At 38.6% G+C, this 24,832-nt stretch overlaps 1 long non-coding RNA gene across 1 annotated transcript in view; it reads right to left on the reverse strand.

Moving 5' to 3' along the window:
- Positions 1 to 24,324: 24,324 nt before the first annotated feature.
- Positions 24,325 to 24,832, reverse strand: part of LOC108271135 (uncharacterized) — a 4,623-nt gene continuing 4,115 nt past the window's right edge. The window contains exon 3 of the long non-coding RNA XR_001813805.3: positions 24,325 to 24,690. This is a non-coding gene — a long non-coding RNA (uncharacterized LOC108271135). The remainder of the gene's footprint in view (positions 24,691 to 24,832) is intronic.

The following is a 24,832-nucleotide window of genomic DNA, read 5'->3' on the forward strand; positions in this document are numbered from 1 at the left end:
GTTAGATGAACATCTTCTCGAATTGGACCTTTCGTCCAGGTTCACCGGTCTACCTTTATAGGTACATTTTCATCGTGCTTCAGCGAACAAAATGTAACTGTGCAGTAGCTTTTTTTCTGACAGCGTAAGTTTTCTATATGTCACAAATAGATTTAATGCTTATAACTGGTAAATCGGGTTGTGCAAATATACCGTTTGAAACCTGCTCGCAGTCGGAAGAAATGGTCAATTTTGTGTTAAATCAGGTTTGAAAATTTTTATTAGACATTTTGTATTTATGGCAGAAATGTTATTGAAACAATGTAGTAATGAATTAACATTACACATAATTAAATATGGTAAAATGATAATCTTTAGTGAATGTGTTTAATTAAGTTTTTCGTAGCCAATGTATATGTTGCAATTTTAATGATAGTCAACAAATAATATAACTATAATATCATCTAATTACCAGCAGTAGTCAAAATGTATTCAGATATACAATGATTTGACAGTTTATTAAGGACTGTCAGTAAAGCCAACTGTAAATATCTAACAGTAAATACCATATGGATACCCCTAATAAACTTAATGTATAGTTGTTGTAAAGTTGTTACACTTTTTGCTTGTGAAATAGATGCCTGTTTCTGATATTGAACAGCTTTCGGCACTACCCTGAGTGCTTAAGTCCTTGTGACTTTCGGGTACAGAGTACATGAAGGCTGCTTGTACCCTCTTAGGCGTACCAGAGAACAGGTCTCTCTGTATCTTGGCCCAAATCACATTCCTCAGGCTAGGTCACAATAGGAGAACTGTTTGATGCTGGAGCTCTCTCTCCTGCCCCGGCTCAGGTATTCCCCTCCCTCAGCAACCTGAGCTGCACTGGGCTTGACCACAGCACTTATAATCTCCTGCTTGATGTCGGTGAAGTGCACTTGAGTCCACAGAGGAATTGAGTATATTTAAAAAAGAAATTTAAAAAAATAATAAATCTTAATGTAAGATAAAAGTTGTCATAGCTGTAACACTGAGATCATCCTAATTCAGTATGTAATGTTTTAAACCTAAACTTAAAAAAAAAAAAGTTTTGTGAGCTAGTGACATATATTACAAATATAGCCTATTACAATAAAATTAACTTGGCTTGGATGCTGTGCATAGGGTAGGAAAAGTTTCCTAGAAAAGAAAGCTGACACTTACAGTAGTTTACATCATAACATCAAGTAGGTAAAGTAGTTGGAAATAATCTCATGGTCAGTGCTTTCTCTCACTTGCATTGATCTTTCCTCGGTGCTCATATTTAACTTCAAATAAAAGTCATCTGCAAATGCCTAGCATTGAATATCCGTGACATTTTTGTACATATGTATTTCCTGAACATTGTAAATAAATTTGTTACAACGTAGACTTTTGCCAGAAGAATGAATGTGAATGCGGGAAAAGCTCAAAAACAAAACATTGCATGATAGTCTTTAAGCAGTTCCATCTGTCCAGCAGAAATTTCAGGCTAATAGCCTGTGGCGCTTTAGTCCGCTGCCCTCACTCCCTCTACCTGACTCTGTCCTATTAAATCTCTCCACTCCTCCGAAAAAAAGACTTGAAAGAAGGAGAAAAAGAAAAACTTGTGCAGACCTAAGTAAGCTGAATAGTAGTGGTGATGAGGAGAATGATGATATCAATAAAGAAAAATCCCTAATTAAAGAAGAAAAAAGACCAAGGACCTCAGGCACTCAGTGATGTGGGCTCGTCATTCTGGTGTTATTTTTTTTTAAGGACAGCTCGCTCTGTGAGCAGATGACTGCCGCTCACCTTGCCACGGGGTCTGCGCGAGATTGGTTCATTGTCAGGGATTTTTTTTTTTTACCCATGATTCCATATGGTATGGAGCGGGCTACATGTTGCCCAACATGCCAGTGCAAATGTTTTCTCAATTAGGTGTCTTATCTCCGGTGAGTGCACTAGCATCAGATGAAGCTTGCTGACAGCGTAATGGCAGCTAAAACCTCAGAAGGCTCCATCAAATGGCAGCTCTGCTACGACATCTCGGCCAGGACTTGGTGGATGGTAAGTTGGCAGGAGCCAAAGCAGTTTTTTTTCTTCCTCTTTCTTCTTTCCCGTATTTTTTTGAGGGTGAAAAAAAACTTCCCTCCCTTTTTTGCACATGCAAAAAGAAAGACACAAAAACATCTTTGTTTTGTGGAAATTCCTTTTCTGCTTCACATTCAGTTGCTTGTAATGAGTGCTTTGTTTTTGTATTGTTTGCTTGCCTTACATTCAGATAATAGTGCTCTGTTGGTCCTGTGACTTTCCTCCTCTTTTGTGTTGTCTTTAATGTTGTCCTCATTGTCCACTGAGTCGAAGAGTCGAAGATGAAACTTGATCGTGAAGTTTGTCCGTACCTGTTCTCTCTAAGCTTAAATTTAGAAGAAGAGCTCCTCGTCATGGCAAATACTTCTGGCACTTTTGCACAATTGGCAGTTCATTCCTCCACTTTCATTGCTTTTCTCAACTCTTCCGCTTTCAGTTAGTCTCTGTGAGGAAGCTGTTCCCATGCTCTTTCTTCTTCTCCTTTAACTCGAAACAGGAAAAGTTCCACATGATATGACTCCTAACAAGGAAAAAAAAGACCTGCATGGATTCGCTGTGATCCCTTGTTTACACTGAGTTAGTGTGCGTGTGCGATCGATCAGCGTGGTGTGTGGACATGCGGTGAGGTGCTCCTCGTATGCTCTGACACTCCGCTTCTTCAATTAAAGCATGAAAAGGAAAAAAAAAAAGCTCCCAAAGTGCGCTGGGATGAGATGGGCTGATTAAGTTGCTTGTCGTGGGCAGTGGGGCCAGACAACCTTTGACATCCTTGTCGTTTCAGCAGAACTGACGAGAGGTGAAAGTGGGAGAGTGGCAGAGAGGAGAAAAAAAGAGAAGTGTTTAGCGGATTTTGCAGTGAAATGAGGAAGGGCAGGGATTCACAATAGCCTATTGTGGCTGGCAGATACGAGCCCAGTTGGGATGGATGAAAGATCTTAAAAAAACTCAGACATGCTGATTTGTTAGCCCTGTGCCATTATCTTTATTATTTCCATCTATTTTACCATAATAATAATAATAATTATTATTATTTCTTGGAATGCCGGTGTGATGGCTGGAACATTTTTTTTTTTGGAGACTGAGTTTCTTTGGCAGCTTCAATAAAAAGATGGGTATGTTGTGAGAAAACAATAGCTATATTATTCCTTTCTCAGAGGGTTATGAACTCCAGAACTCAGCCCGAGACTCCCCCTTACTTGTTCTCTCCCCCCGATCCAGCTTGATCAGGGTTACTCGCTCCACAGCGGCTCTGCTGCATGAATATGTGTGGGGCGCTGGGGAGAGCGCATGGGAGAAACCACAGTCCAAGTCTCAGCTCCTTTTACCACTGCTGATGGAAACTGTCTCGATTAGGGAATGGCAAATGTTACACTGTGGTGTCAGAAGAGAAGGTTTAGTGGTTACTTTGTGGATGTTTTTGTGGAACAGGGGGTGGTGATGCGCAGAAATGATCCATTGTGGCTTGCTCTGGGGCTAGAGCCGGACACCGGCAGTGCGGGAATGTGAGCTTACGAGCAGGAATCGCTAATCTCCATTTTCATATAACAGCTATTATAGGAATGACAAGTTTTACTGCATTTTAATTATATTTATTTTAAACTTTAATTCCTTAAATTGAAATTGAGGAAAATAAAATAAACAAGAAGGCAATTCTCAAAATAACTTTATTAAATGTCTGTTCTAATTGACATTAAATAATGGTTTAAAGCTCTGTGTCCATGATGATCCATGTAAGAACTACTAAAATTATATTTTAGAAAATATTGAGCATAGAAATAATCACCAGTAACTTGTGTAACTGAAATACTGCTTTAAAAACAACTTCCATCAGAAAATAGAAAGTGCCATAATTATTATATTGACAAATATATTGAGAATGATTGCTTTATTATGTGTAAATTATGTTATCATTATTATTATTGGACATTTTTCCTACAGCTTTTTCCTACAGCTATTACCAGTTTATAAGTTTATTATTGAATTACAGGGAATTGAAATTATATAGTTAATTTCAATATTAAATTGATTTTAAAGTCTATCTAGCATTGATAAATTGATGTAATTATATTGAATTGCTTATATTTTATTAATAATGTTTTAATTGTTTAATTGGTGTTTTTACATTTCTAAGTTTACTTTGTGTTTTTTTGACTCTTTGTTTAAGCACACAATGTTTTTGAAAATGTAAAATTTATATATTATATTGTTTATTGCATTTCAAAATGTACATTAACAGATTTAATTCTATATTTCTAAATCATGTTTTAGAAAAATATTTTTATGGTGATTATATATTTTAATTTGGTGATTGCGTTATCAATGTAAATATTAGAATTGACTTATTTGAATTGCCTGCCCTTTTTCTTTTACCTTTCACAATACCCGCCTCTGTTCAGTTTGACAATAATCCTCGAAATACCCGAGACAGACTCTCTTTACTATTATACAAAAAGATACACTTTAATTCACAACTTTAAGCTGTTATATATTAATTCCATTAACTTTGTATATGTGCTCTTAGTTTGTATAATTAAATGTAATTCTCTATTTAGTATATAGATAAACAGCTATGATGTGTGTAGTTATCTTAATGGTGTAAAATTTGACATGGTGTCAGTCAGAGTGTGTGCAGTTAAAATCAAATCAGATCTTTATCATCATACCTTATCCTTTCTGTAAAGGTTAGTTGATCCTGTGAATAAATGTGGGAAATGTGCGATATGTTGGTGTAGGCTTTGGAGAATTAGCTATTGCAGTGCACCCTGATTGTCCACCTGAGGTTCTTTGACCCTTGTAAGGGCCATCAAGGTGATGGTGATGGTGAATGTGCTACATTATTAGTGATCAGTGCACTAAAGCACATCTATGATTGGATCCTCTATAGCTTAATGGGATTTTACCCTTCATACATGTGCTGCTTGTATAATCTGCTTCTTACTGAATGGACTGTGTGTGTGTGTGTGTGTAATTCTGTGCGTGCGCACACACGTGTGTGTGTGTGTGTGTAAGAGTTTTTATATGTAAGTGAATGCATTGTGCATCTAGCAATAATTTTACATATTAAATTAGGTTAAACGGATGTAAACACAGTGGTCAAGAATAATTTAGCAAGCAGCTTTCACATTAGAGGAACACTCTTATTTTGATTATTTCACTGCGTTAAATTACTACATTACATGCTAAGGTAGCACTTGAGTAGCTGTTGAATGCTTATTTGACTCCATATTAGCAGGGTTAATTTATTTATTGTAAAGTAAATATTTGTTTCTTTCTTTTAGTTTGTTAATCCATTCTGAGGAATCAACAGAAACAAAAGAAAGACTATAATCTAAATACCCACAATTTTTATTACTCATTGATTGAGGGAAGCATTTCGTTGGTGTTTTACGGCTTAGTTAAAATGAATATCTATGGACACTTTAAATGAAACAAAGACATATGTTGTAACTAAATGATCCTAGAAGACATTATTGAAAACTATTTTATATATATATATATATATATATATATATATATATATATATATATATATATATATATATATATATATATATATATAAATCAAACTTTTTTTTGTACACCCGTCTCTAACATGAAAAACAGTCCAGTTCAAACAATCCTCAAAGCTGGTATGGCCATCATATGGAAGATTTCTGTTTTTTAACCTATCCCTTCTGTGCTATTACTGCTGGCTGTCTGTGCATGAAGTTTTACTGTGTGTTGTTGTCCTGTTGAGTGGAAGATGTTTCTAATTTGCCCTTCACCATGGACTAAGGGAGAAATGATTAGAGAGGAGGAAATTGGAGGATTAAAATTGTCTGCTTGAACTTCCTGAGCTCCGCTTGCTCCCTCTTGGTGTCTGTGCTGAGGGATCTACAGTACAGCCTCAGGCACTGCAGCAGAACAGCATCTCCAACTCGCTCATACACACACACACACCCACACACACACACACACACACACACACACACACACACACCCACACACACACAAATACACTCCTCCACATCAGGGTTTGTGCTCAGTGTGGGAGCAATGAACACACACTGAGCTCACAGTCAGACTCAATTTGTTAATGTGTGCAGCATTACCAACCCTTGCTGACTCATCACTCGCCTGGTGGAGTCAGAATTAATTTGTCAATGGGTGACAAAACAAGATGTCTAAAAGTGCAGTTCAGACTTGTAAAAATAGAAATTGGGATTGGTCATTAATTATTTTACCAGCACAGTGAATCATTTTATTCATAAAAATGTGTCAATTTTTACAAATTTTCTGCAGCAAATTTTTTTAATAGTCAAAATTCTGTAGCATATATATATATATTTTTTTTTACTTGAGAAAAGCTACAAAATTATTATTCGTAACAAGTTGATGCAATTTTTTTTAACTTTGATACATGGTTCCAGTTTTTCAGTAAATGACTGCAGGTTATATTTATTTATTTTGTAATGGTGGTTGTAATACTTCTTTCCAACATCATTTTTCATCCTAATCATGATATAGTGTATCATAATCCTACCGTATTTGGCGGGCCTTTTTTTATTTTTATTTTAGCCCTTTTCAGAAGACCTTTTTTCTTCTGATTCTGCAGTCAATATGTTTTCCTTTCACTTTTTGAGAAATTCTGGGAGACTTTAAGCAAAGACTGTAATATCCGTTCATATATTTAATGTCTTTTGCAGAGAGTGGTGCCTGAGGGTCTTTGTGCCTATTTTGTGCTATGATATATATATCCGAACAGAGAGGGAAAGAGTCCAGCATCTGTGCTTCACTCGTTGAAAACTGGTTATGTCCCGTGTTGCCGTACAAATTAATATTATAATTCCTCATATATTTTGTGAGAATATTGATGAGGCTGAATTTAATTGTGCTGTGAAGAACATCTTACTTGGCACATCATCATGTTGGCTCGTGAACAAGACAATTTGAAGGAGAAGAAATCAGATTTGGACTTTGTGCCGTGTTAAAAGCAGAAGATGTGAGGAAGACAAAAATCCGAGCCCATTCAAAATGTTAGCTGCAAACTCAAACTCACCAGTCACCTTTACCTTCACCTTTACCAATCACCTTTTCTAGTGCTTTCCAGGACAAACTGCCTTGTTTAGAATTCAGACCATAAATAAAAACGCATAATTGTTTAGTATTGTTTGAAGACTGATGGTTTGAGAGCAACAATAAATAAAGTTCTGCGTGGATTAAAATGTAGTCATAAGTATGATTTTAGATGTAAAAAGCAGACGCGTATTGAGATGATCTGCTGCACCGTGAGAACTCCTCAAAAAGGATAAGAATGCTGGAAAGAGTCTCAGTCAGTCCGGATCATGCAACAAGTTCTGATAATAGAAAAACCATGATATGATTTCTTATACACAATGTACTGTTTACTGTTCTATCGGTCCTGTTGTTTAAATTCTTGATGAAGGCTCTATTAGCTAAAAATGTGTTTTTGTCATCAGAGATGACGGAAAACAAATTATTTACATTCCTCTGACTGAATCCTGACTTATCAACAAAACATTTGCCATAATTGGGGTAATGAATTATATAGTTGTGGGAGTGCACCTTGAACCACGGAGACTCTGTAAAGACTGTCTTCAGGGATGGACCAGACTTTTTTACTCATTTTGATTTTGTATCAAGCTGCTAAATTTGTTTGTTCCTGTTTCGGGGAATATAATTAACATTTGATATGTTTTTAAAAAACCATTACATTGACAAACCTTGAGAAATGTTCAATATTAGCATGAAAGAATCCACATTTAATATCCGTAGACGGTTTCATTGTTTTAGCATTTTGAACAGAGGGCAATGTAAGCCATCTATTTATTTATGATGAAAGTGAAAGAGATGTACATGTTATATGTAGTGTGATTTTGAATTGATCAGCATTTCAACTGACTGACCTGTTAATATTTTGAACCACGCAGCACTGTGCAACTAATGTATCTGAATTGTTCTCGTCATTTTATAACTAACGATGAAAGTAGGTGTAAATACGGGAAATGTCCAGAGAGACGGCAAACAGCTGTACCTCTGCATCATGTAGATAAAGGCAGGTGATGCAGTAAAGGAAAAGGAAAGTATTGTTGGTCCATTGAAAGTAGAGTTTGTTTACGGGTGAAACGTGTACTCAACTCGCATGTAGACAATGAATCTCACGAGATGGTAGCCAGTTGGTTCAGGACCTCAGTTTTTCCTTGATGTCTGTCTGTTTTCCTCTGTGGCACTTCTACCTTCTGCCATCTAAGCGGCACTCTGTGTCTGTGCTGTGGTATGAAGGGATCAATTGTGTGGAAGAGATGCGTGTGAAATCCTTGCTGTCTGGAGCAGGTCAGGGGTCGCCGTGTGAGAAAAAGGACCTCTTTCTATTCCTGGCATGGCTCTGTAAGGAACGCCACTCTCGGCAGGAGACACCCCCCTTCACTGATTCTCTAGCTCTATCTTCCTTTCCTGCTTTCTTCGGTCTCTCCCCATCTCTCCCCAGAGAAACATGGCTACCGGCCAAGACAGCTGGCTCTTTGGGCTCGGCCTGGTGCTCTCTAGAGCTTGTCTTGTTTGGAACAATGAAAGTGAAGATGCTCTCTGTGATAGAGAGCTTATGAGAAAGAGAGATGCGTTGTCTCAGCTCTGCAGTAATAAGATGGCTCATCGTCAAACTTTAGAGTTCCACAGCTGACATCATCCTTGGTGGTACATACACACTTAATCCTGCTTAATCTTCAAGTCTAGTGAAGCTGGTTGACTTGACAAAACATAGAAATTCGTGCAACTGTTACCATAAGAAACCTGAGCACACAAACCAGCAGTTTTGCATGGCTGGTGTTAAATAGTTTGTTCATTCTGATTGAGTTTAAAATCTAGAGTATCTCCACTATAGCATGACTTGTTCTGTGCCGTGGCACTATGCCACTCGTGGCAGCTTCTTCAGACAGTTATGGACACAGCACCACAGGATCCACACAGTTTGCTTCTGCACTGTAATTTTTTTTTTGTCTTCTCTTTCCTCCTATTCTGATCCACAATCACCGTTGTTTGTTTGTAAAGTACTGGCTGTCATGTCTCAGTTGATATTCATCTTTTCATGAACGTGTATTCTGTGTTTTAAATGAGGTGTCTGAATTTGTATGCAAGTATGCATAATGTGTGTTCCTTGGGAGTTGTCATTTTTTTAATAGACGTGGAAAAAATGGAAAGAGATTCCAAAAACACCATCTGGTATTTGGAGGAGTGTATTTGTCTCTGTGAATATGTGTGTGTGTGTGTGTGTGTGTGTGTGTGTGTGTTGGGGGGGATAGTGGTGGTGGTGATGAGAAGTGATCCTTTTTTTCCATAGCCCTCTTGGTCTTGAGCCACCCGCCACTCTGCTGCCAAAAAAAAGGTGTCAGTCGCCGATGATGGGGAGGCAGGAGGGGTGTATGTGTGGTGTGTGTTTGTGGGTGTGGGGCTTTGCTGCTATCACTGGAACTTGGCCAGTGCTATTAACTCCTCCAGTCCACACTCACCTGCTCCAAAATATCTCACAAAATGATCCACAAACTTTTACCATTTTGGATTAATTAGTGTAGATTTGAACATTTGATCCAGTCCCACATTAAGTTGAGTCTTTCACAGGTTGTTATCATGGCTGGCACAACGGTCTCTATTCCAACTCATTACTTAAGCCATCTATCACCATTTATCAATCTAAAGTACAGTTTATAAAGCTGAATGTCCATACATTTGATATGAGTCTGGATATCATTGATTTCAGCAGGCCATTTGACTATCAAGCGTGGCCATTGTGTTAAGTTTAAAGCCCAGAGCTTTTTTCTATTGTCCCTATCTTGTTCAGAGATGGGGGTGTTTGAGAGAAATGTTGAGTATACTAAAGTAACTATGTTATAGTGGTAGATTTAAATATTTTTTTTGCACAGTTAATGCAGAAATGTTCCAACTAGCTAATATTGCATCTAGCTGCGCTGTCTGTTCAGGTGCATGGAAGATTGTCAGTGTCTTATAACCTAAGATTTGAAATACTTGAATCTTATAACCTAATATGTTTATTTGTATATTTATTATATGTATATTTGAAATACTTGAATCTTATAACCTAAGATTTGAAATCAAATTTTCTGCACCAGTTGCTTATAGTCTTTGGTTACCATGTTGTTTCATTTATCTATTACTTCTAAATATAATAAAGTAATGGAATGACCCTTAAGAGGGCTTCCATGGGGGAATGGTGAGTCAATAAGAGCAACAAACTTTTTTATATATATTGAAACAGAGCCTGGGTTTCATAGTAAGATAACTTGTTAGTTGACTTACAACAAACTGGTTACGCACTGATTTTATTTTTATGTCAGACAATTTTGGCCCCTGCTTAAGATCCTGCTGAGGCCCCACAGCCCCATAGGCCAGCTCTGCTAACTGTCTAGAACCCTTGAGCATGTGCTTTCTCTTTAAGTGCCACAGTTACTGTCATGTGAATAGAATAAATCCTCTATGGGCCCCACGTCCAAAACATAAAATCATGAAGGCGTGGTAGAATATGGACCACATTTGTGGAGTGCACAGCTGGTTAAGCTGGTTAAACTCATTGTGTATATGTATGACAGAGAGACACAGAGAAAGGAGAAAGTAAAGTGTTAGTGGAAAATAAGGTTGACGCTGGCCATATTTGGCCATGGTTCATTTTTGCATTAATTGCTAAATGTTTTTGATGTTTCTATGTTAAATAGGGTTATGCAGAATGACCTTAATTATAGGTTATTTGTCAATCGTACTAATGAGTGGATGATTCCAGCAAATGAAATAAAGATTGTCACTTAATATGTTAATAGTCGGGGAGAGGATTAGGTGAGATTAGAGTTTAGTAGATGATTTCTAATGAGGGTGCTTGTTGGGTGCCAGTGAGGACAGGACACAGAGAGGATGTGTGTATATGTGTGTGTGTGTGTGAGAGAGAGAGAGAGAGAGAGAGAGGGGGGGGGGGGAGAGGGAGAGAGAGAGAGAGAGAGAGAGAGAGAGAGAGAGAGACTGACAAAAAAGCTAGATTTCCCCAACAAAAATCAGACTGTATATGAGACGGGCTGCGTAATTTAAACTGTAACTCTTTGCTTCAGGGGTGTAAGGGGAAATAAACTTTTTGAATCGGAAAATCGGTCAAACAGTGTACAATACGGCCACATCTATGTGCAGCCTCAGATCTGATTCGCATAGAAAAGAAAAACAGTCAAAAACAGTTAAAATCGATGCATACAGCAATTGATGTACACGTCCCTGTTTGCACACTCACACACTCACACACACACACATACACACACACGTGTTTGTGTGGACCCCACCAAATTCACCAAATGAGACAAACATCAGAATTCTATAAAAAAAAAAAATCCTACAAATGCATCTGCACTGCACACAACAAACAATGCGTTCATGGCAGAATTAGGCAAATATCCGCTAATTATAAAAATATAGAAACAAGCGATCAAATTCTGGAAACACCTAGAAGTCAGAGACCCCCAATCATATCATTACAAAGCCCTGCAATACCAAGAGCTGATCAAAGAAAACAGTTCCCTCTCTCAGTTGATCCGAAGCTTTTAGCCCACTAACACCTACTAACCCCCACCACACTGATGCTTAAGACCAGAACAACAAAGTCAAGCAAATCAGATTAGACCGAATTACAATACAAATGAAACTAAAGTACCTATTGGGAAACCCAAACACAACAACAAAGTAAAATTGCTATTTGGTCCTAAATTGACCGTACACCATTGCAGACTAATTGTACACATTGACAGATAAAAAACTAAGAAGCACCTTGACAAGGTACAGACTCAGTGGACAAGCCCTAGCAATAGAAACAGGCAGAGACAGGAAAACATGGCTTCCACAGGAAGAAAGGTTGTGCCTTCACTGCAACCAAAACACAATTGAGACAGAGCTGCACTTCCTAAAAGAACGCACAATATACACAGACATTAGAGAAAAATTCTTCCCCAAATTAAACACACAGACCAAACATTTGACAATCTATCAGACAGTGAAAAACTCCCCCTCCTACAAGAAGAAGATAAAGACTGCTGTATATTAGCAGCACAATATGCCTCAGCCTGCCACAATATGAGGGACAGGGAGTGATCTGCCTTGCCCTTATGTTTCTTGTAATTGTTATGGTCGCTCTTCTTTATTATTACTGTTTTATATTTTTCCTTACCTTTATTAGTAGATTCACTTTTATTCTGTGCATTTACACACTTTATCATTCTTTTTTCAATTAATCTGTATATAGTGCCTTTATATTGTCCTTAATTTGTGCATTTATGCACACTGCACTATTTAAAAAAAAAAAAAATCTATTAGTATTTGATTCAGTTTTATTCTATTGTGTCTTTTAATATTTTTTTCTCTTGTTTTTACACTACCCTTCCTTTGTTCTTGCTTTGGCAATACAAATGTACAATTATTTGTCATGCGAATAAAGCACATGAAAACTGAAACTGAGAGAGAGAGAGAGAGAGAGAGAGAGAAAGAAAGAGAGAGAGAGAGAGAGAGAGAGAGAGAGAGAGAGAAATCCCCTGTAGCGCTACAGTGCGCCGCCAAGTCAAAAAATTTTAATACAGTAGTTTCAACAAAAGTTCAGCAGGAAATCTCAACAAAGGCACTGCTATATGAAAAACATACAACACTACCGTAAAACACACCCAAGGTACAAGTTCCTGTAATTACTAATAAACAGTTATTCCCTTGCCAGCTTCTCTTTTTCTCTCACTTAAAGAAAATAAGACAAAAAAATGAAGCCTGCCATGTTCTCGAGAAACAGCAAAGCATAATCTCCTCTGTCTTAAAGACTTTCCTGTGGTGGAAATCTTAAATTTAACCGAAATGAATCACAGCAGCGCTGAAACTAATTGCATTGGATCAGTAGTGAATTGAAGTGTATCAAGTTATTACTTTACTTAACTTCACTGTTTTTATTTGTATCATATATTATGTATTGGAATGTGTATCATATTGTCTAAAAGAGGGGGATTCAAACTTCTGCTTACTTGTTCCACTTTTAGGTCACACATAACAGTAAGCCATCTATGTAACCACACAACATCTTAGTTTATAGTTTACCCAAATGAGCAGAAAAACGACCACTGTAGTATTTAAGGCTTCTTCTTAAATGGAGTTGAAAATGAAGTTGTGCTGACAGAGGATTCTATCTCAGCACTGATCACACAGCGACTAAATGGATGAAAGAAATACTTTTGCAGACCAGTGTTGCAATCCAGATTCGCAACCGCCATGTTAAATTAGTAGCCACATAATTTACATGCTGCATCTAGAAACTCTAAGCCCAAGTTTGTCCTATCCTCCTTACCCCTCTCCACCCATTTCTAATTAGGTTGATTCAGAGCAGTGCCTTCTTCGCAGAGAGACCCCATTACTTATTCCTGTCCGGCAAAGGGCACACCATGACCCACAGAAGCCTGTCACCATGTTACACATGCCTGCAACAGGGGAGCTGCTGACCCCTGATGCTGGGGGAGCTTAGCAGCTGGCGGAGGCATCTCCAGAGGCCAACATCTCCGATGCCACATATAAAAGCGGCACAAGGGTTCTCACACAGACACATTATCAGTTTTAGGTTTGTTGAGATTAAAAGAGAGCCACAGTGTTCTATCGAACCTCGTATAATTGGTCAAGTGACAGACACTTTGGCTGTAATTTCTGGGTCATGTTCGCTTCACACATGAGAAACAGAGTGTTTCTATAGCTTCCTCCCTCCCACGCTTGCGCTCTAGCTCTCCCCTCTGTGGGCAGATTAAATGGAGAGCCAGCTGTATCCAGGGGACAAGCTGCCACAGGCCTCTCCAAGGTGACCCCTGGCAAAGCTGGCAGCACATCTGTAGCCCTGACACATCCAGGAGCCCATAGGCCCCCTAGTGGCCCGGGTTGCTGGCGGGGAGGCTTTAGCAGAGGGCCTGGCTGCTCTCGTTCTGCATTCTTCCATGAGCAGTGCTAGAGGGCAAAGGGGATGCAGCTGGAATATGCTGAGGTTATGGAGCACATAAGTGTATCGTTTGGAATTGGCCTGTTGGTGATGGGTGGTATCATTTCATGTGCATGTGAATAGCAAAGATGAGGATTAATAGTGAACTGCTTAAACATCTGTATGTCAGCTGTCGGTTATCTGTCCGTTGTTCTTGTATTTATAAATTCCTCTATTACTGTTTAATATTTGTTTTAGGAGATCCAGTAGGTAGGCATTTATGGTAGGCAGGTGTGCACACATGATTCACATGGCCCTCCTTAGCTGAGCTTTATTTTTTTGTATCTATTGGGTCCAGCTATGAAGTTGACTGGTGGACATGCAAGTATTCATATAGTGATAACAGATCTTCCTGCTTGGGTGGAAGCCAGAGCTTGAAAGCTCCAGCATGGTCAGTAGAAGGTGAACCAATTGTCTTTATAAGTGGAGACATCCTCTTGCAATCAGTGCTGCCAGTCGGGATCCTCTTCATTGCAGATCTAAGCCATCCACCAGTCAGCATAGGGCTTATGTAGCTCTTAATTGCTTCCATCTTCCAGTGCCTGGGTGGGCTTTCCCTGCAATTCAAAGCTGATCTACTTCCATTTATATAACTTTATACCAAATCCAGCATGTCAGATGCTCCTCAGTGGGGTAACTGGTAAACGGGGTATAGTTTCTTTCACAAGTGCCTTTGTCCAGATTAAAGACTGAAGAAAGCAGTTTACCTTCGGTTGTGAGGTGAGAGACACAGAGAAGCTGTGGTTGTCCACATTTGTCCACTTTCCACAGGTTTGCAGGAGCAGCGCTGTAGAACATTTGTGTGTGTGGCACAGGTGCAGCACGGGAAGGAGAGACTGAAATACGAGCCGGCTACAGGAGACCAGCCCTGATGGTCGACTGGGAGCATTAATGGAACAGATTAGATATCCCGGCATAGAGGGAAGATGGAGGGGGGTGTGAGGGGTAACAAGCATATACGGGCCTCTCAGTCAATACATTTCCCTGTGACTTGGCTGGGAGGAAGTGTAGGGAGAACCAGTGGAAATGAATGAAAGCGATCCTTAAACAATAAGGAACAATAAAAAGGGAGCCGGTAAGGTTAAGTAGGCCTATAAATGACAGTCTGAGCTTGTATCCGTTCCAGCTGGAAGACCCTGGGTGACCTATTTGCTGACTGTCTAATACTAATTCTAACTAATGTCATGTTGGTGTACTCTCAACCACCACATGCACAGTTTTTCCCAGTTGGAAGGGGAAATGGTCTTGAACTTTGGCATTTGGTACCACCTGCTGGTGCATGAGTGTAACTGAGATAAAAGTACAGCTTGTCTTTTTTTGGCCCAGATGATAATAGGTCTTTATTCGTGAGCATATACAGAGCTTATAAAATGTAGAGGTGCTCATTAGGGGTGGGCGAATGATTATATTTATATCATGATGAACAGTATTGTGAATATTGTCAGTTCCGTGACTATGATGAACTGTATATTTATTCCTTTTTTTCTTCTTTTTTATTCACTTTTCCCTTTTTTCATGTCAAAGCATGTATTATTCATGAATAAAAACTTATTAACCAACCTTATTTGAACTTTTTACATAATTGAAATGCTGATTGAAATGCAAATTGCTGCTTTTGCAACAAGCTGGACAGGTTATGAGAGCCTTGTGCATTTAGGAGTGTGACATCATTATTAGCTAACACCTCTGAGGCCCAGCCTCTCTGCAAACTTTGCTGACTTTGCTTCCTTCTAAACCTTGGCCAGATGGCATGTTTGCTCTCATCTCTGCCAGGGCTCCCCCTGCCCAACCCCTCCTTCTGAATGCGGTGTCAGGTACACACTGTAAAGGAGGTGCAGGGGGGGATAGCTTTTCACCTGCTCCTTCTGTAGGACCCCTGCTGAGAGCAAGCTGTTCCCTCAGTGCCCTCCTTCGAACGACACCAGCACATGGACACACCTGTCCTGCTTCTCTCACACCTCCCACCTTCCCTGCACTCAAGAGGCTGTACATTAATAAACAAGCTACAGGACTAGTCATTAGGGTGAATATTACAGCTATTAAAAATCATTATAAACCCCCTAAGGTAAAAGAGCAGTTACTCCTGAAGAGTTGAATTGAGGGTTGGACTATGGTAACTTGGCATTTAAATGGCACCTGGAGGGAGGTATCCTCCACTGAGAGGACGTTTATGGCCTTTAGTGGCCTGTGTGGAGTAGAGTCATGCTGGTGCAGGCAGCTGAAAATGGAGGAGGGGAACCACTCATTGTTTAGTATCTCTGCAGGACTGTAGCTAATAAAACTAAACTAGACCTGAGGGGAAGCAGCTGAACTTCCTGTAGCGGTTGTATTTATTTATTTGGAGGGTCCATTTCAGGTCTCTTGAGCAGCCCGTAAACAAAAAAGAGCTTTCCTCTGCTCCAGATTGCCTGTTTTACCCATATTTATTTATAATTCCCTGAAACCACTTTGTGTTGCAACTTGATAGCTCCTTCCTTGTGAAAATGCCGGTTTCATCAGGATTCCAAAAAAGAATGACCCCCCCCCCCCTGTTTTCCCCCCTTTTCTTTCCCCCCTTTTTTTGTCTCTTAATTCCGGCCCCTGGCCACTCACGCAAATAAATACCTTTCTACTTAAACATACATTGGCTAATTAATCTATTCCATCTGCTTCTCTCTCTGCATTGCTTCCATGACACAGAAGTTTCCTAATCAGATTTGGATCATATTGTGTTGATAAGTGGAACATTATGAAGAAAAGCTGGAAAAATACAATTGAAAGGGAACAGACTGATCAAATAAACAGAAGTTAATCTCTTCTGATTTCACACTCGCTCAAATGGACGTTGAGGGTTTTTGTTAAGATGTTAGTCAGAATTTGCTCCGGCTTAGGTATTTTTCAAAAAACAATGTCAAAAAGGTGGTAATAGCACAGCAATGATATATAAACAATTTTAAATAGGATGAAGAGTAGGAGCATTTAACACATATATCTTCCAAGACCTCTTCAGCTTCCATCCACATATTTGGTCAGTACAGGAGTATCGCACTGTTTTAGGTTCATCTCAGCCACATCATGATGAGTATGTAACATGATGTTATTGTTTTGCTGTTGGTGAGAACACATGATGCATATGCGATCTCTGAGGAATGGCAGGTTTCACAGACAGTTGTTGCTTGACTTTGGAACATCTGGTCAACCAACTGGAGATTTGTCATTATTCCCTCTGGTGAAAGACCATGACTGTTAGACTTGGAATATTTAAGGAAAAAGTTTTTTTAGTACTTCACTTAACCTTACAAGACAGCATTTTGGAACTGACTGCAGGGCATTTTACAGAGAATACCAAGGAAATGACAAAAAAAATACCCAGAGAAGAAAGTTCTCCCATAGAGCACTATAGGATCTTTCCTTTGAGTCTGGTATTGTTTTAAATATTTATGTTGCTAATCAACATGCACATACATATATACTTGATTATACATTAAAAGTAAAAAAAGAAAGAAAGATTTTTTTTTTATCTTAAAGTATATTCTTTTATCTTATCAGTGCAGAGGAGCGTTTTCAACAAAATCTGTTGAACATTTTGTAAGCCTTCACTTGTTTCAGTGAATATCGATAAGCTTAACAACAACATGGCTATTATGTGAGAAATAATATTTAAAATATGGCATGATGGCATTATGTACTTACTTGACAGGAATGGGAAAGGATAACAAACATTTAATAATGTAATTATTAAAGAACATGTGGCGAATGATTAACATTGTTTTATCTGTTTTGTGCATGATTTCAATATTAATATAAAATGTAATGAAATGAATTGGTTCCAAATTAGCACCTGTTTACTATTTGAAAGTGACAACCGATTTCTTTTCCCAATCTTGCACTTAAAACTTCAAAAATAATGACGCTTTGATTAATTAAGTGTGATTAAATCTTTCTGCTAGTCAGCACTACCCAACAGATAATTATGTTTAATCTTCCCAATCTTAAAAGGCTATGATCTTAAATATAAAAAGAAATATTTTGATGAATACTGTCAGTGGAGATGCTTGTCAACATGTTTAAGTGCTAGACATGAGAAGTCCGTTATGGTGAAATTGAGAAATCTGTGAATGATCTTTTTTGTGAAAGAGCTACTGTACATGCTGTTGTTTGACAGGCGCTGTTGAGTAGCATAACTCTTTATTTTCTTCATAAAGTTTTATGGTGGCTAACAAGCCAAAGTACTAGCTGTAGGCTTTAAGCTACTTAGATGCCATTTTGTGTAGTGGAGCTGGAGGCCATTTACTGATATTTTTATGATAGAAATTAAATCTCTCTCTCTCTCTCTCTCTCTCTCTCTCTCTCTCTCTCTGTCGCTGTCTCTTGTATTCTGTAATGTTGGTTTCTCCAGAAGGTCCAAGAAGTGGCCTTGCACAACTGTTACAGCATGTGACTTTTCTCTGGCAGCTGTTCCTTCCAGAGGCTGGGTCTGAATATTCATGATGGTTGTATTCCCTTGGCCTATAGGCTGCAGCTGTCCCCACACAAATGCACACACACACACACACACACACACACACACACACACACACACACACACACACACACACACACACACAAACACACACAGAGATATACCCACTGTTAGACATGTTGTATTCTATCCCACTTTATATTGTCTTGACAAGACTGTTTTTAAACTTTGCCATTTTTTTTTTAGCTTTAGTGTGCCTAACTTGTGCCAGAGTAATACAATGACATTTCCTCAAATATTGATGTCTAGAGCTGAAAGAATATACATATTGTGTATTTTTTGGACCTTGTTTTGAGCTCTGGGCGTATTTGCATATAATGTTCACCATTTCACTTTTATCTTGTTTTGGTAGCTCACACTGCTCCATTCTTCCAGGTCAAAGTGTAAATAAGACTTGGTGAGGTCTTGCAGGGAGCCTGGGCTGTAACCAGGTTATGAGTGATGGAGCCAGGCAGACAGATGGTCCTGGAGCTTCAGTCAGATGTGCTATATCCTTCACTGGTTCTGTGGGCTTGTCGAATTCCTCCAGTGACACACTTGGCCTATTTCTTGCCCCTGCATTCTTGTCTTATCTGCCGAGTCTTTGGACACTGTGCCAGTCAGTGTTAGGCCTGGATCTGAAGGCTTTCTCTCTTATTAAGTTACTGTATTTGTCGATCACTGGAAGTGATGGAATGCTAAAAGTGATCTGTGAGAAGAGACTATGTCAGACTGAAAGTGTATATCAGGATTTGGTTGGTTCTTTCATTTCCTTTGGTCCCTGAACGTTTTTGTTCCTCATTCGAGAGGCAGGCTAATGGCAGGTTGAATAAAATAAAGATCTGTATCATGTACTTATTATTAGGTTAAGAGGAACTGCTCATCAAGGCATGCCGATTTAACTCTTCAGTCCAAGAAATGATGCACATCATTACAGGCTCAGAAAGCAGAGTGAGAGAGATTGAGTGTGTGTGTGTGTGTGTGTGTGTGTGAGAGCGAAAGCGAGAGCGAGAGCGAGAGCGAGAGCGAGAGAGAGAGAGAGAGAGAGAGAGAGAGAGAGAGTCTTACAACAAGAAAAGAAAACCAAACCATCAAATACACTGGGTATCAGTTTTCTTGAAAGTGAAGCTAAAACTAAACACTTCAACACTTCTTCCTTCTTGATTTGTTGATTTGTTAGGGACATACAGAGGGGGAAATAAGTATTGGACCTGTCAACATTTTTTTTCAGTAAATACATTTCCAATGAGATTACTCACATGCAATTTTCACCAGACATCAGTATTAACTCAAGAAATCTGGAAAAATAAAAAATTCACAACATTAAAGTCCATAAATAAAGTTCTGTGTAATAAAGAGGAATGACACTGGAAAAAATTATTGAACACGCTAACTGAAATTTATTTAATACTTAGTAAAGAAGCCTTTGTTTGTAATGACAGCTTTAAGACGCATCCTGTATGAAGAAATTAATCAGCCGCAGTATTCAGGTGTGATTTTGTGTCATTCTTCTAAACATATTGTCTTCATACATGAAGCGTCTTGAAGCTGTCATTACAAACAAAGGCTTCTTTACTAAGTATTAAATAAATTTCAGTTAGCCTGTTCAATACTTTTTTCCAGTGTCATTCCTCTTTATTACACATAACTTTATTTATGGACTTTAATGTTGTGAATTTTTTATTTTTCCAGATTTCTTGAGTTAATACCGATGTCTGGTGAAAATTTTATGTGAATAACCTCATTGGAAATATATTTACTGAAAAAAGGTTGACGTGTCCAGTACTTATTTCCCCCACTGTATCTGTATGGTCCTCTTTTCTCCTCAGCATCCAGTGCAACTCCAAACATACTTTATCAAAAGAACTTATGAGACAATATAGAGTGCTATTTTCAAGTTGAAGCAAAAGGACAATAGGGCAAGTTTGCTGGAGCGGATGTGAGACTAATGAAGGTGTGTTGAGGGATGAAGACACAGCACACACACACACACACCCTGTTGCACCTCTCTTGCCCCTTGCTGGCCAGTTGGGCTGGATAGTGTGAGTGATGGTGTCACTGTGTCCCACTTCTCTGCTCTACATCTTTCATCTCCACCTGAAGCCAGTGTATGTTGTACTCTCTCTGTGGTCATCACTCACCTCTGCTGGCAGGGTGGTCAAAAACACTGCATTTATTTCTACTTAAGAACATTCACTGCCAGTCCTCAGGGGCTTCAGTGCAATACATGGTTGTAATCAAAAACCCTAAGACACCTAGTGTGGTAATAAAAGAAGGTGGTGTGTGATGTGTAAAGTGTAGACATCCACCTGAGCAAGTGAGTAGGAAAAGGTTAGCTGAGAATTAGAAATGTTGTCACTTTAATACTTTAATTCTGTAATAATGAAAAATGATTGAGCTTTTTGTTTCTTATATGTGGTGCATGATTGTTTAGAGTAAAATAAATTAGCTTAGTCTAAAATAAAAAAGAATAATCAGATAAGATTAGTTTAGCTATTTAATATTAGGATTTCACACAGCATATAGTCTCCTTAGCAGAGTTTGTCTTCTCTCAAAAGCAATTTCAGTGCAGATTGAATCTTGTGTGCTTTATACTGAAAGCCAGGTGACCCCTTCATGACCTTGCACTGAGGGAGGTCTGTTTAGGAAGGATGATCTGACCAGGAAAGCCTTCCATTGATTGGATATGATAGAAAGAGTGTGTGTACTTTTACATTTTGTTCCCATTAGGCTGCGTAATACATGTGAAATCTTGGATGTTGAAACAGGGGTTTATTCTCCAAGGCATCACATGCAATCTGAGCTAGAGACATATTTTTCATTATTTACAATTTTCGTGGGATGTATATATATATTTAGGATGTTTGTTTTCAGTTTCAGTGAAAGTAAATTGACTTATTATATGTAATATAAAACTTTGTAGTTTGCCCGCGTCTCCTGTGACCTTGGTTATAACATGGTTGTAAGACGCTTCCTAGGAAGATGTAATTGCAGTCTCTAGCCATTAGAGGGCGGTGTTGCTCCGGGGCTCTGCCTTACCCAGACATACATTTAATAGACATTTTCAATGTGTTCTACACTTTTAAATTATGTAACAAAAAATTGTATAATAAGTCTAAATATCTAAATGACAAAAGTCAGTGCGCAAGAAAATAATGATCTCAACCCAGTAATCATGGTTATTTTGTGTAGTCTGAATAAATCTGGTTAATAACTTTAACTTTCTAATAAATTCTAACTGTTCTACTTTTAGAAATTGGGAAATTGCTTGGATGCACAGCTTTTCTAATTCAGCCTAAGTCTGTGAAGGCAAGAAGTTGAACAGGTTTAACGCTTAGCTTTTTTTGCAGAAAAAAAATCAACATTTTATTGACATATTTTTTATTTCAGTTTCATGTTTTTTATTTGACAATTCTTATACACAAGTTAAAAATGCTATATATATATATATATATATATATATATATATATATATATATATATATATATATATATATATATATATATGTATACACACACACACATACATACATACATACATATATATACATATATATATATATATATATATATATATATATATATATATATATATATATATATATATATATATCTTGTGTGAATAAGGGCAAGAGGACATGATTGGTGAAACAGCTGCTAGACAGTAGAAGAATGACAGATTCTCAAGAAAAAAAATAAACACGATAATTCTCAGCCAGTCAGGCTAAAGGAGGATATTGTTTTGGATGGTGCTGATTCTGCCAGGATGGACTTATCAGAAGCGCATGTTGTGAGGAGATAGTGAGGCCACAACAAAGGCAGTGATGATTGGAGACATCAGCAGCATCGAACCCTCATGTGCGTCGCCTCTTCTGGCACTGTCTCTGTGAGTTAGTCACGCTGTGGGAGAGGGGCATCGAACATCCTGCTGCTTCAGCCCACAATAGGCCTGGCACTGATCACGCACCTGAAAGTCTAATAATCACACACAGCACACCACACACACAAAATAAATAAATAAAAATCTCACTGACTCAGAATCAAACCTCTGAGTCTGGCTCTGTTTTAAAAAGAAAACGTTTTAGAAAGGTTATATTGTGCCGCACCATTTTTACCATAGTGCAAATGATTCCCAAATACACAACTTAGGTAGTGTTTTTTTGGGGTTTTTTCACCTTATTTAGTAAAATGTTTTGATGGAAAATCTGGAATTTGTGTGTTTATGCCTGCATTCTCTCTCTCTCTCTCTCTCTCTCTCTCTCTCTCTCTCGCTCTCTCTCTCTTGTTCCCTGTTATTGTGCGCAGCTGCACTCGGAGGAGTCTAGTCATATTACAGTTACCAAAGCAATTTCATTCAGCAAACGGCATAATTAGTGGATACGCCTGGGAACTTCCTTTTAGTTAATTGTCATCCTAGTCACCTGTCGGTTCCAACCCGGTGCTGTGGAGGGCTCTTAGGAATCTGCGTATGTGTGTGAGTGGGTGTGTGCGCGCACCGGTAGAGTGGGAGAGGCAGCAGTTTTCAGCGTCCAGCTGCGCACTCCAAGCTGCAATTCTTTCCCACTCTTTTTCCCCAGTCAGGAACAGCTGTCAGGTGTCTCATAATGTTTTTCAAACTGTCAGAGGGCATGGGATTGTACCCTACATCTGCGTGTGCATGTACGACTGCTTGTATGTATTTATGTGTGCGTTTGTGTTATCGCACCTTGCTGAGGTGCACAGAGAGTGTGCATCCAGGATGAGTGCTTTATGGGCATTTATCTGTGCTGAATAAATGTACATATGTAATAAGCAGGGAACATGTAGCCTCCTGGCACTCTGTGCTGCTCTCTGCCCGTGTGCACAAACAGAAGGAATGAGGGGGAGGCTGAAAACGTGTTAGATATACCCAGCATATGCCTTGCTATTCCAACAGCTTGCATACGGGCCGTACTTGCCTGGAGGCTTGTTTTTAAGAAAAAGATTCAGGGGCCCATTGAACATTGTGTGTGTGTGTGTGTGTGTGTGTGTGTGTGTGTGTGTTGCGCGTGTGGGCACTCTGCCGAAGATTTCTCCTGAAATTAATGTGTGAAAGCTTGTGTTCAATGTGTGAGAGAGACAAATAACACACAACAAAATAAGGCTAAAATTATATAACGCACGTAATTATACTCGAAGTGCAGTGGCTGTTTTGCGCATATTGTAATTTTCTTCATATAGCCAAACCGTTCTACAGTATACTATAACAGCACACATCTATTGAGGTGAACTTCATACTCTACACCAGTCTGCTTTTCTCAAAGCCACTAATCTGTTCATGTACAGATGGTTTTACTTTATGCTTGCGTTGTTTATGTTAGTACTCGATATAAAATTCGAATGTTTATCCATCGCATTACCAACATTTTCATCCAACTTCTTTTTGGAAGCGTAGTTAATATTTTTGAAGGTTTCTACAATTGACAATGAGGTTTAATTCAGGATTGTTCCTAACCTCAACAGACCATCAAATGAATTCAAGTGCTGATTGGACTGTTCTTGACCTTATTTATTTGTAGGCTGGACTTTGAATTTATTTAAAAGTTTTGCATAACAATATGCTTTATATTTGAGGTCACTGAATAGTAATATGAAATAATTTGTATGTAAATGGGTTAAAGATGCGATATGTTTGTGTTCATTTAACAGATTATTCATATGCATACACATTACACATCAATCCACGATCACTCGTTTGTCTTATAAAGGAAGAAAAAATGAATCTGTTTATTTGTTTATTTATTGATTTATTTGGAACAAAAACAAACAAACAAACAAAAAAAGAAATGACATATTAAGGATAAAGTGTCATTCCAAAATTTTCAGCCAGAATAATGAACAAAGTCAATGACGCTCATGAGGATATCTCTAATAATATTTTGTAGGCCTGAAGAGCAATATGTAGTGTTTTCTCAGTCTGTTGGCATGGGCAGAGAGCAGTGTGTGTTTGTGAATGAGTGCAGGCTGGCCGATATGCAGGGCTGACTCACATATCCCCTGTGTGTGTTCGTGTGTGAGTGTGGCAAGTTGTGTTCTCGGGCCAATCCTGGCTTTGATCCATTGCTTGCATATCAGCGGCAGCAGGTGGAGCTCACTGATTCCAAAACACCACCCCAGAGAGAGACGGTTACCCACAACACACACACACACACACACACACACACACACACACACACACACACACACACACACACACACGCTAAATTAAAAAGAACTATATAATACCCTGATTATAT

Source organism: Ictalurus punctatus, chromosome 10 (assembly GCF_001660625.3).
Source record: "Ictalurus punctatus breed USDA103 chromosome 10, Coco_2.0, whole genome shotgun sequence".
In the NCBI taxonomy this organism is placed as follows: Eukaryota; Metazoa; Chordata; class Actinopteri; order Siluriformes; family Ictaluridae; genus Ictalurus; species Ictalurus punctatus.